The sequence below is a fragment of the Brassica oleracea genome, chromosome C2, assembly GCF_000695525.1.
Source record: "Brassica oleracea var. oleracea cultivar TO1000 chromosome C2, BOL, whole genome shotgun sequence".
NCBI lineage: Eukaryota > Viridiplantae > Streptophyta > Magnoliopsida > Brassicales > Brassicaceae > Brassica > Brassica oleracea.
The window spans coordinates 15,789,433-15,800,935 of NC_027749.1; positions in this window are offsets into that span (position 1 = coordinate 15,789,433).

An 11,503-nucleotide genomic window follows, 5' to 3' on the forward strand; every position below is an offset into this window, starting at 1 on the left:
TATATATATGTCATTTCCCACAACTCTCTTCTTCACAACACACAACTCTCTTCCTCTCGAACCTGATGGCGTTTAGACTATGTTCCTCATTCAGCCACCAATTACTATTTCGAAGATGACGATAAGGAACATGAGTCATTCGTCTGTCTGCCAATTCAGTGGAGCGACAAGGAGAAGTGGACGGAAGTGCAGTTGGTTTATACTTGAAAGGAACCTCCAACCATCGTCAAAGGTTCCTCTCAAGTACAAACCAGCTGCACTTCCGTCCACTTTCTCCTTGTCATTCCACTGAATTGGCAGACAGACGAATGACTCATGTTCCTTATCGTCATCTTCGAAATAGTAATTGGTGGCTGAATGAGGAACATAGTCTAAACGCCATCAGGTTCGAGAGGAAGAGAGTTGTGTGTTGTGAAGAAGAGAGTTGTGGGAAATGACATATATATAGAGAAATATAACAATGATTTTACAAGAAAAGTTTTACATGGATTTTACATGGAACATTTACAACGACTTTACAACGAATTTAGGTAAGTTAAAGCACATTGAATGCACGTTTTCACCTTTATATAACGGTAACATGATTCGTTGTAATGTCGATGTAACGTTTACAACTATTTCGCATTCCACGTACTTTCGTCGTAAACTTACATTGACTTTACGACGAAATCCTTTCGTCGTAAATTACCATGGAGTTTACGACGAAATAATGTCTCGTCGTAATTGCGTTGTAAAGCCCATTACGAGGAAATAATTTCGTCGTAAACCGCCGTTGTTACTGCTACGTTTTCTTGTAGTGATATCCTCCAAAGAAAATCTAAGACTTTTGTGGGTTCATACTCAAGCCACTCATCCTTTTAAACTTTTCCATAACATAACATATGCCTCGAAGAGACCAGTGAGAGCCATTGGAAAAGATGAGTAGGTCATCCGCAAATAACAGGTGTGTGACCTTCGGATTTGAGCATTTCGGGTGAGGTCGAATTATACCACTGTCTGCAGCTTTGACCAGGAGGTGTGAGAGAGCTTCCATGACAAATAAGAAGAGGTAAGGAGAGAGAGGATCTCCCTGCCTTAAACCTTTCTTTCCCGGGAACAATCCCGCAAGCTCTCTATTGATCGCTATAGAGAACCTCAGAGATGAAATGCACTCATTGATCCAGCATCGGAATATAGGAGGAAAGTTTTGTGCCTCAAGTAGTTTCAATACAAAGTCCCATGAGACAGTGTCGAATGCCTTCTTTATGTCCACCTTAAGCATTGAACTCTTCTAACAACTTGCTTTACCATAGTCTCTGATCAACTCGGATGAAAGCAAAACATTTTCTCCTAAACTCCTTCCCTTGAGGAAAGCAGACTGAGAGGGACTGATGCTGTCTTTTAGGACTTCTTTCAGCCGGTTGGAGATTATCTTGGATATGATCTTGTAAATGAGATTGCAGCAGCTTGTCGGCCGGAAGCCACTAAGTTTACATGCTTCAGGGACTTTAGGAATCAAGGCTATAGCAGTGTTGTTTATGTCCTTGAGTACTCTTGCGTTGGTGAAAAATTCACTTACAGCAGCTATGACATCTGAACCGACTATGCTCCGTGAAGACTTGAAGAACTCTACTGAGAAACCATCTGGCCCCGGGCTTTTACTTAGAAGCATATTGAAGACTGTCTTTGTGATCTCATCAGCAGTCATCGGTCGACTCAAAAAAGTACACTGATCTTCTGAGCACCTGAGTGTGAGTAGATTCTGGTGCTCAGAGACAGAGCATGGAGATTCGGCCGCATCAGTGTGTCCCAAGATATTCTCAAACTAAGCTGTAGAGTGCGCCTTAATTTCCTCCATTGACCCAATGAATATGTCATCCGCATCTCTCAGAAAGTGAATATGATTACAAGCTGCATGTTGCACCACTGTATTATGGTAGAATGCAGTGTCTCGATCTCCCAAGTGATGTCATTTCACCCAAGATTTATGTCTGTAAAAATTTTCCTCATCTTTAAGTAACATTTTCCATTTCCTCCTTTCCTCATGCTCGAGGCGTGCAGTATCTGTATCAGGGTTAGACAATAGTTGGCGTTGAAGAGTATTTACCATTGCTGCTTGCTCTTTGACACGTTGAGTGATACCACTGGAATGTGATTTGTTAAGCTCCCGAAGAGGTCGCTTCAGCAGCTTAAACTGATAAGTACCTCGTATACTGACACAGCCCCAAGCTTGTTGAACTGTCTCCAGGAACTTAGGGTGATCAACAAGGTGGTCAAAGAACTTTGAACGGTTTGACTACACGCCGGCGCAGTTGTTAGTAGAAGTTCATAGTCACTTCTCTCCATTACTTTTGTTGTGAGATAGAGATCTAGTATTTGATTGGCAACACAGATACGGACAAACCAACTCTTTATGCCTCATCCTCAAGAAACAATTTTTCCGGACATGCCGCAAAGACCATAAATTTCACAATGTTAATGTACAGACCTGACATGCAAACAACATCAGCAGAGACTCCAAAGTACTTATAAGAGTTAGGGATACAATCAGTAAATAGTCCAGTATCATCAGTGAAACTAATGTGGGATAGATTAATTTTGCGACACATATTTATAATTTGGATAGGAAGTTATTCACAATCACATACAAATAAGAGATAGAAAACATCTTTGTCGGCCACTCTAGATCTCAAGAAAAAACCATTCAATTTACCATTAATTGAGGCCCAGAAAGCAGTTGTATCAATACACCGCATAATCTATGTTACAGAGATCTGGAGCGTAGAGAATAGATTCAACGAATGGTCACTGAACAGTATTAAAAACTTTGGAAATGTCCAACTTAATTGTTGTCTTCGAGAAAACCATGCTCTTATGTAGTTTTTGACCAATGTTTTAGCGAGTAAAATATTCCCAAAAAAGTTTTATCTTGGACAATGTACATTATTGAAGCTTAATAGCCTCCGATTGAGTCTCCTTGAGTCTCGTACCAATGAATCAAAATGATCTTGTAAATTATACTACAGTACACTATGAGCCTGATGTTGATGCTCCTTGGTAAATAATCCATAGAGGGAAAACGGTTAGATAGTTGTAATAAAGTCTCTTTCTATTGCTGACCACGCAGCTTTATAGAATTTTATTGGAGAACTGTCTGAATCTTGAACATGGAGAATAATAATTACATCCTCTATTTCATTTGCTATACTATTTTACTAAGTAATAATTAGCGCCTTGCGCCAAATGTGATTATTAGTTTCGTTATTTTTTTAATAAAGAGATATTAAGCTGTCTAATTTGGATATCGGTTCGGTTTTAGGTTATTTTTTGGTTTTTAATCTCCTAAAATATAATTATCATTTTAAATCAATAGTTATTTGGTTTGTTCGGTTAAAATATTTGATGTTTTAGGTTTTTTTTCGTGAGATAATAAAAAATTACTATTATTTGTTTGTTTTCATGTCATGAATCTTAGATAGTCGTGATGTCGAATCAATGGTTTTATATTATAGTTTCTAAACGGATAATAGTTAAAAAAAAAAAATTATTAAGACAAATCATTTTATTACTATTTGGTCGACAATGAAAGAAGTATTAAGAAAATAAATATTTTAACTTCAAAAAAAAATAGATATTTCAGTTGTGGTATAAGGTGCTCACGTCAATGTGCACATGTATGTGTATGTAAAATATATAAAGATGGTTGATAAATATATAAAGATACTGTTAATTAATATTAAACGACATTTTTTCAAAATAATACATGAAAAATAAAAATCTTAAAATAAAATTATTTTAAAACAGAAATATTGTAAAATTTATATAAACTATAATATATAACTTATATATAATTCTTTAAATATATGTATATATATACATATAACAGATCAAATTGGATATTTGTTCCTATAAATATTGATATTTGTGATTTATTTTTTTTACTGATATTGCATTTTAGTATTTGATTTGCTTCGTAGAGTAACGGATATCCGAATTTTTCGGTTCGAATCAAAATGGATAACGAATCGAATCAAAATTTATGAATAATTTTTCCATCTCTATTCGTAAACAGTAAAATTAACGTAATGAAGAACCATGCATGTGAGTTTTATATTAAAAAAACGTAAAGTACATAGCGTGAACATATTTATGTAGAGTTTGGCTGAGAAACTCTCGACATGTGATATGTGTTCATTTTAGTGCGAACGCATTTATTACAATGATTCTACACGTGACATATGTCCAGTTTAGTGTAAACGCATTTATTACTATCCTTCTTCTTCAATATATAAGGGATTAGCGAGTTGCATCTTATCTGGTACAACAATAATTTATTATGTTTTATCTCTTCATCCGGTCCAGAGAAAAAATGATATATTTAAAGGTGGGCATGAATCAAATATTAATTTTTTTGGAGATATTCGTGATCTGATATGTTTCGTTCGATTAATTAATTATCCGATTTGATTTGATCCACAACTATCCGGATATTCCGTGTCTCGGATATCCGGAATTTTTTTATTTTTAACTGGATATCCGATTCGACCCGTAAAAATAAAATTAAAAATAAAAAAAATCTAAAATAATAAAAAGAATATTTTATTTTAAAATAAAAAGTTGGATACTTTCCAAATTTTGAATAACTAATATAATAAATTTAGTAATACAAATACTGTAAAATGTAAATAAAATAAAATATTTATATAATTTTTATATATATAATTATTTAAATGTATATGTATATATGCATATAACGGATCGGATCGGATTTCCATACCTAAAAATATTAGTAGTTGTGATTTGGTTAGTTTCTTACGGATATTGATTATCAGTATTTGTTTTGTTTCGCAAAGTTACATATATCCGGATTTTTTGGTTCAAATTAAAATAGATAACGAATCGAATCAAAATTTACGAATATTTTATGGAGTCCTGTGTATACTATGTGAAGTCACGATACCAGTTGTAAACTCCAAACGTAGAGTTAAAAAGGGTTCGAATTTGTTTTTAGAAAAACAAACAAGAAATTTTTACCCTCAGAGACACATTTTGTGTTATCAATTTCACTCAAAGACACATTGTGCTACAACACACTTTCTCATGCTCTCTTTACTAATATAACCCTCAACTAAAGACATGTTTATTTAGTTCGTAAAACCCACCCAATCCAACCAGACCAATCTAGTTAACCAAAAACATCTTGCTTCCTTTTCTTTTACTTTTTACAACCCACAACTACTTTTATTTTTTCCCTTTTCACATTTTTGATTTATCTTCTTCAACCCTAGATGAACCCTAACCTCATGCTCCGGCGTCTTCTCCTCGATCCAGAAAGATGATCTAAAATTGAATTCAAATCAGACCTCCCCCAACCCTTCTCTCTTCGATTTTCTGATTCTCCTCTCCGAATCCCCCTCTCTGTTTCACCATATCATCGTTTCGCCTTCTGCTTGTCACCCCAGAAGTTCTTTAGCGTTCCGGTCCAAATCAAACCTCCCCAAACCCTTGTCTCTTTGATTTCCTGTCTCTCCTCTCCGGATTTGCATCTCTGTTTCACCATATCATCGTCTCAGAAGTTCTTGAGATTTTTACGTTTCTCGGCCCAGAAAAGACTCATACTTGCGGTGCGAGCGTTTCATACATGTCACACTAACCACACCCACTTAACCACAACAACACTTTTACGACATACACACCCTAAACAAACAGGTCCACAACAAAACACAACCCACAATATTGTTATGCTAACCACGTCCATCCTAACATTGGCCTTAAAGTAGCCCCTACATTCAAATGACTAGCACCTACCACAACCAAATCATGTCGTCCACGCAAAACAAAGCTTAAGCAAACCAAAACATCTACAACCATAACTTTGGCCTCAAAGTAGCACCTACCACAACCATAATCATGTCGTCCACGCAACCATAATCATGTCGTCCACGCAAAACAAAGCTTAAGCAAACCAAAACATCTACAACCATAACTTTGGCCTCAAAGTAGCACCTACCACAACCATAATCATGTCGTCCACGCAACCATAATCATGTCGTCCACGCAAAACAAAGCTTAAGCAAACCAAAACATCTACAACCATAACTTTGGCCTCAAAGTAGCACCTACCACAACCATAATCATGTCGTCCACGCAAAACAAAGCTTAAGCAAACCAAAACATCTACAACCACAACCCTGTCATTCATGACACTTCACCCACCTAATCTCAAACCCAGAGCAAAGAATTGTCGAAGAAGACGCATTTATTACGGTAGCTATTAATTACAAGCCAAAACAATAAGGCTTTTCTGAACCATTAGATCGTTTTAAAAAAAATGATCTGACGTACAGGATAGAAACACTCAAACCAAGACAACTGCTTTTACTTTTTTCCTTGTTTCATTTATTCCAACGAGATTTGTGATCTGGTTTGGTTCCTTAAAGGGAACATGCTCTTCTCATTCACGCTTGTTTATAAGCCAAGGACTTTTTGGGCAGCAACAAAGACACCTGTTCCAACTTTGTGTGTTATAACCACAAAGTGTCTTTAAGAGTGAACAAAAGACACAATGTGTCTCTCAGCGTAAACAACTCAACAAACAATTGATCACAAATTTGTCCTAATTTTTGTCTTATGAAAAAGAAAGAGAAAATTCCATTAATTGGTTTAGCCCACAGTCCCGAAAACGGTGGAAAAACGCAAAAATAAACAATTGATCACAAATTTGTCATATTTTTTGTCTTATAAAAAAGAAAGAGAAAAATCCATTAATTGGTTTAGCCCACAGTCCCGAAAACGGTGGAAAAACGCTATCCCCTGGATTTGAAACTTTGAATACCTTATTGTTGATTTTTATTATTGACTTCCTCCTAATATCATGGAAGTGATTGGAATACAGAAGTGGTTTTGTCCGCATTTTATAATCAAACCATGACATATTTATATATACGAGCGGTCATATGGATGCCCAACCCTACTTTTACATTAACTCTTTTTGGCCCCTTTCATTTATTTATTTATTTTTCCAGTGTATTATTCCTTTTGGACGTTTTTGCATGGCACATCACCTATCTCTCCTCCATTTGTCGTTCTTCTTTCAGTTCAATGTATTATCAACAAGAGTTCACTACCTTTGTATTTTAGACATTCATGGCTTGTTTTCTAGCTCGACTTTTTTTATCTATATTTGGATTTTTCTAGCTTGAGTTTTGATAGAGTTGGGAAGAAAGAAATTGATACACAAATTAAAGTAGAGTTAACGTTGGATTTTGTATCAGATAAACCTCCATGTTCCACATACATTTATTAGTGTATATATGAATATTTTGATTAGCATACGACGACAAAAAAAAATTCGTATGTTCATATTTTGTATGCAACTGTTTTTCAAATTATTACCTATGCATAATGCTTTTTTTTTTTTGAACTATGCATAATGCATCTTTCTTTTATTGATTCTGCATATATGATTATTTTTTAGTGTATATTTTTTTTAGCAAAAAAAAAATATGATTACTTTGATTAGCATACGACGACAAAAAAAAATTCGTAAATTCGAATGTATGTTCATTCGTATGTTCATGTTTTTCAAATTATTACCTATGCATAATGCATCTTTCTTTTATTGAAAGAATCAAATCATCTCTTCCGTCTGTCGATCACACTTTCATAGCAACATGATAATTTGGTTTATCGATTAAGGTTATCCATACAGTCTGTTTAAGCATGTAACACCATCTCCAATGTACTCCACTACTTTTTCTTAAAATGGAAAAATTCTATAATAGAAATAAATTTGTTTTCAATGTGTTCCTCTATTCTTTCTCTAAAAAATATTTTTGATATATTCTTTTTTAATTTTACAAATAATACTTTTTATTTGTCAAAATTAAAAATTAATCTAACTTATTTTAAAATTTAATAAAATTATAATATTACTTAAACTAAATATTTCTCTTGAAACTATTATGTAAATAAAAATTATAATTCTATTTATATAAAAAGTGTATCTCATTATTAAAGTAAAAAGGTTAAAAGATTATTTTGTAAAGAAATTTTATTCTTTCTCTAAGTATAAAAGTGAAAATAGAAATCTTTTATTTTAGAAGAATAAATAAAAGTAGATTGGAATAATTTTTTTCTGCTATAACATTTAAATTCAAAAATATCTATGGGTTAGAGATGCTCTAAATATTGTACCGCACATATATCATTTACTCTTTTCAACATGAATACGAATTATTATCTTATTAATCTTACAATGTTTAATCATTTTGATTTAAAATTTATTATAAGGTTTATAGAGTACCTCTAGATAATTTAAGACGACCATAAATTTTTAAGTAAACTTTACTACGAAAGTCACTGCGTTAACTCCAGCGTAGTTTTACAGACGTCGAAGGTCTTTTTTTCCTCTCTTCTTTTCTATTTGCTTCGTCTGGGCGTTATTTTAAATAAAACAATTTTAATATCATTAGACATCACTATATTCTTAATATGATATTATTTTAGTTTTCATTTATATAATTTTTATTTGATATCAAACCAAATTCATGTAGTAATTTTTATAACCAAAATATCTTCATATTAACTTTCTATATTGGGTTACAAAATGCTTATCTAAAATTCTTATAAAGATTAATTTTCGGGTATTATATAAGCATGCTTTACATAACAAAGATATAAAATATAAATATCACCAACTAGTAGTCATCGAAAAAAATAATATAAATTTTTGCTATTTATTTGCAAACACATATTCGAGATAGTAATTTATTTGGTGTACATCTCTAATTGTTTGAGACTTTTCATTTAATTTTTAAAGATCTTATATCGACGAATTCTTCAGTCAATTGTTTGTTATTTTAAAACAATATTTATATGATCTCAGACATAAACTTGATTAAGTTTTCATTGTAAAGTTCAGCTATTTCAACTTTTTTTTTAAATAGGTACATGCCAATAATATCAAAAAAATATTCATTAATTTTTGATATATAGTTGTGCTGATTTTGAGGTTTCTTGAGAGACGTTGACGAAGACGACGGCGTTGCTTAGATTATACTTATTTTGTTTGTCACATGATTTATCAACAGTATAATAGTGAATCATGGGAAGGACGGCCAATTAACAAGGGTTAAGGCCAACGTTAAGTACAATTTAATTAGTCACTGCCTCATATTTATAAATCAACATTGTCGACCTAACCTTAAATAGTTCATAGTTGGATTAGATTATTTCAGTTATAAAAAAAAAAAAAATGGAAACATTTTTGAGTGAAAGGGAAACTCCAAACCACGCTGACCACACAAAAAAAATCAGAAACCAGATGCTGAAAGATGAGCCAAGAAAGATTTGGGAAGTGTAGAACCATCTATGACGCTCATAGAGAACAAACAAACCGGATTAGTCCATACCTCATGAAGAAACTTTAAATTTGATAGTTATTCTATGGGAGAGTTTATTCTAAAGTCATTATTGAAGAGACCTTATAGTGAATCAGCTCGTTTTTCACAATTTATTTACCTGTCATTGTTCAAAAAAGTGTTTGTCTAAAAAACTTTAGCTAAACATACAATGATGCAATTAAAAAAAACAATATAAACCATGGGAGAGTTTCTTGTGCAAATTGATAGAACATTATGAATATTAATTATGCATTGTAACTATCGACTGGCGTAAGTTTTTATTTTTTTGCTACAAGACTGTGTCGTAAGTTGCAGGCATTTTTTAAATTTTTTTTTTTTAGATTTAAGATTTTTCGACTAATTTTTCACTTGTGGGTACATTCTTTAGCAGAGATGATATTATCATTTCCAACTTTATCAAAAGTTCTCGAAGGGACAACAATTCTTAACTATTTACCATTTCCATTGGAAACTATGAATGTACGTTCTAGCAATGATAAAAACTATGATTCTCCGTACGTATAGCAAATGAGAAGCAACAAACACATAGATCAATATACACATAGCTAGGGAAATAATCTTCAAAAGAAGAAAAAACATTGTACTGTTAAAAAGATGTCTTTAGACTTATTTTGTAAACATATATTGTATATTATTGTAGCTAGATTGCATTATGACTTTTTAAAATATATTTTTGTTCAAATATAAAATATTTTGATCAATGAAGCTATAGAAAATAAAGAATGAAAAAAATAAAGAATGAAAAGAATAAAATTAAGTAATTGTCATTTATAAACATTTTGAGTAACAAGAGATTAGGTAAAACATTGCTACTCAATGCCCGGTTGTTTTAATGTCAATAAAACTACCGAATCTAACGAATATATGTTGACATTACTCCATCCGTTTCAATTCATATATCGTTTTAGATTTCTTTACACATATTTAAAAACTATTAAATTTATTATTTTATTTCTAATTAATATATTAATTAATTTAATTATCTTCATTAATGAGCTAAGCAAATAAAAGGTAAAAACAACTAGCGAATAAATATATTAAAAACATAAAACGATATTTAAAACAAAACAAACTTTAATGTTTAAATGATAACTAAAATAAAATGAGGGAGTATTAGTTAAGGGAAAATATGAGAGTATTAAAAATGATTCCATTCAAATGTAAATTAAAAGTTGTTTGGATATTAGTGTTTATTATCAGAATTGAAGATGGAGCTACATAATGTATCTTGCTCAGGGAACGCGGCAATACGACCATACTCTGTTACCACAATGTCTCGGCCACGTGACCGCACTTTTCCGCTTGTGGCTTTGAAGCTTGAACTTCTCCTCTCTATGTTTCCCGTTATACCCTCTTCTTGTCTCGACGTAGTAATAATCTCCTCTTCAAATTCACTTTCTCCAATTATTTTGGTAGTTATTTAATATGAACGATCATAAAAGTATAAAACTGCGGTCAAATGTAAAGAATTTCAAAAACGTTTTTACTGACTTTTGGCCGATGCAAAATCACGCGCAGAGCATGAGAGTCGGCGACAAGGATACCTTTTTTTTTTAAGAAGGAAATATGCATTCTATAGTTGCAATAAAAATGATGAAAATTAAAGAAAACGACAATTTTGATTATGTTCATGTTAACAAAATACTGAAGAAAGTTGCTTCGAACAACTTCTCTGTGATTTCAACATAGTTTTTTAGTGTTGATATACAACTTTAGTGAACTTTGATTTGTGTTGTAGGAGTATAAGTTTTCTAGCTCCTCTGTGATTGCAGTCCAATTATTTTACGGTTCTTCAATCTACATCGTGTTTTTTTTAATCTGTTATTAATTATATCAATCAAAATTATATAAAGATAGTCAATACAATATGTACCATTACAAATTTATATCCAAATTTTACTGCTATGTTTTTAATCAACAAAATGTCATTAACCTAAATAATATTATACTATATTTAAAGCCAATTACAGAATTTATATAGGGTATATTTTGTCGCTTTCGAAATTCACCTACACTACACGTCAAAAAAATGAAAAAAAAAATACAAAAATAATGTCCGTCTTTGTTTAATGATCTCTCCGACCAAACCTAGCTGCTTC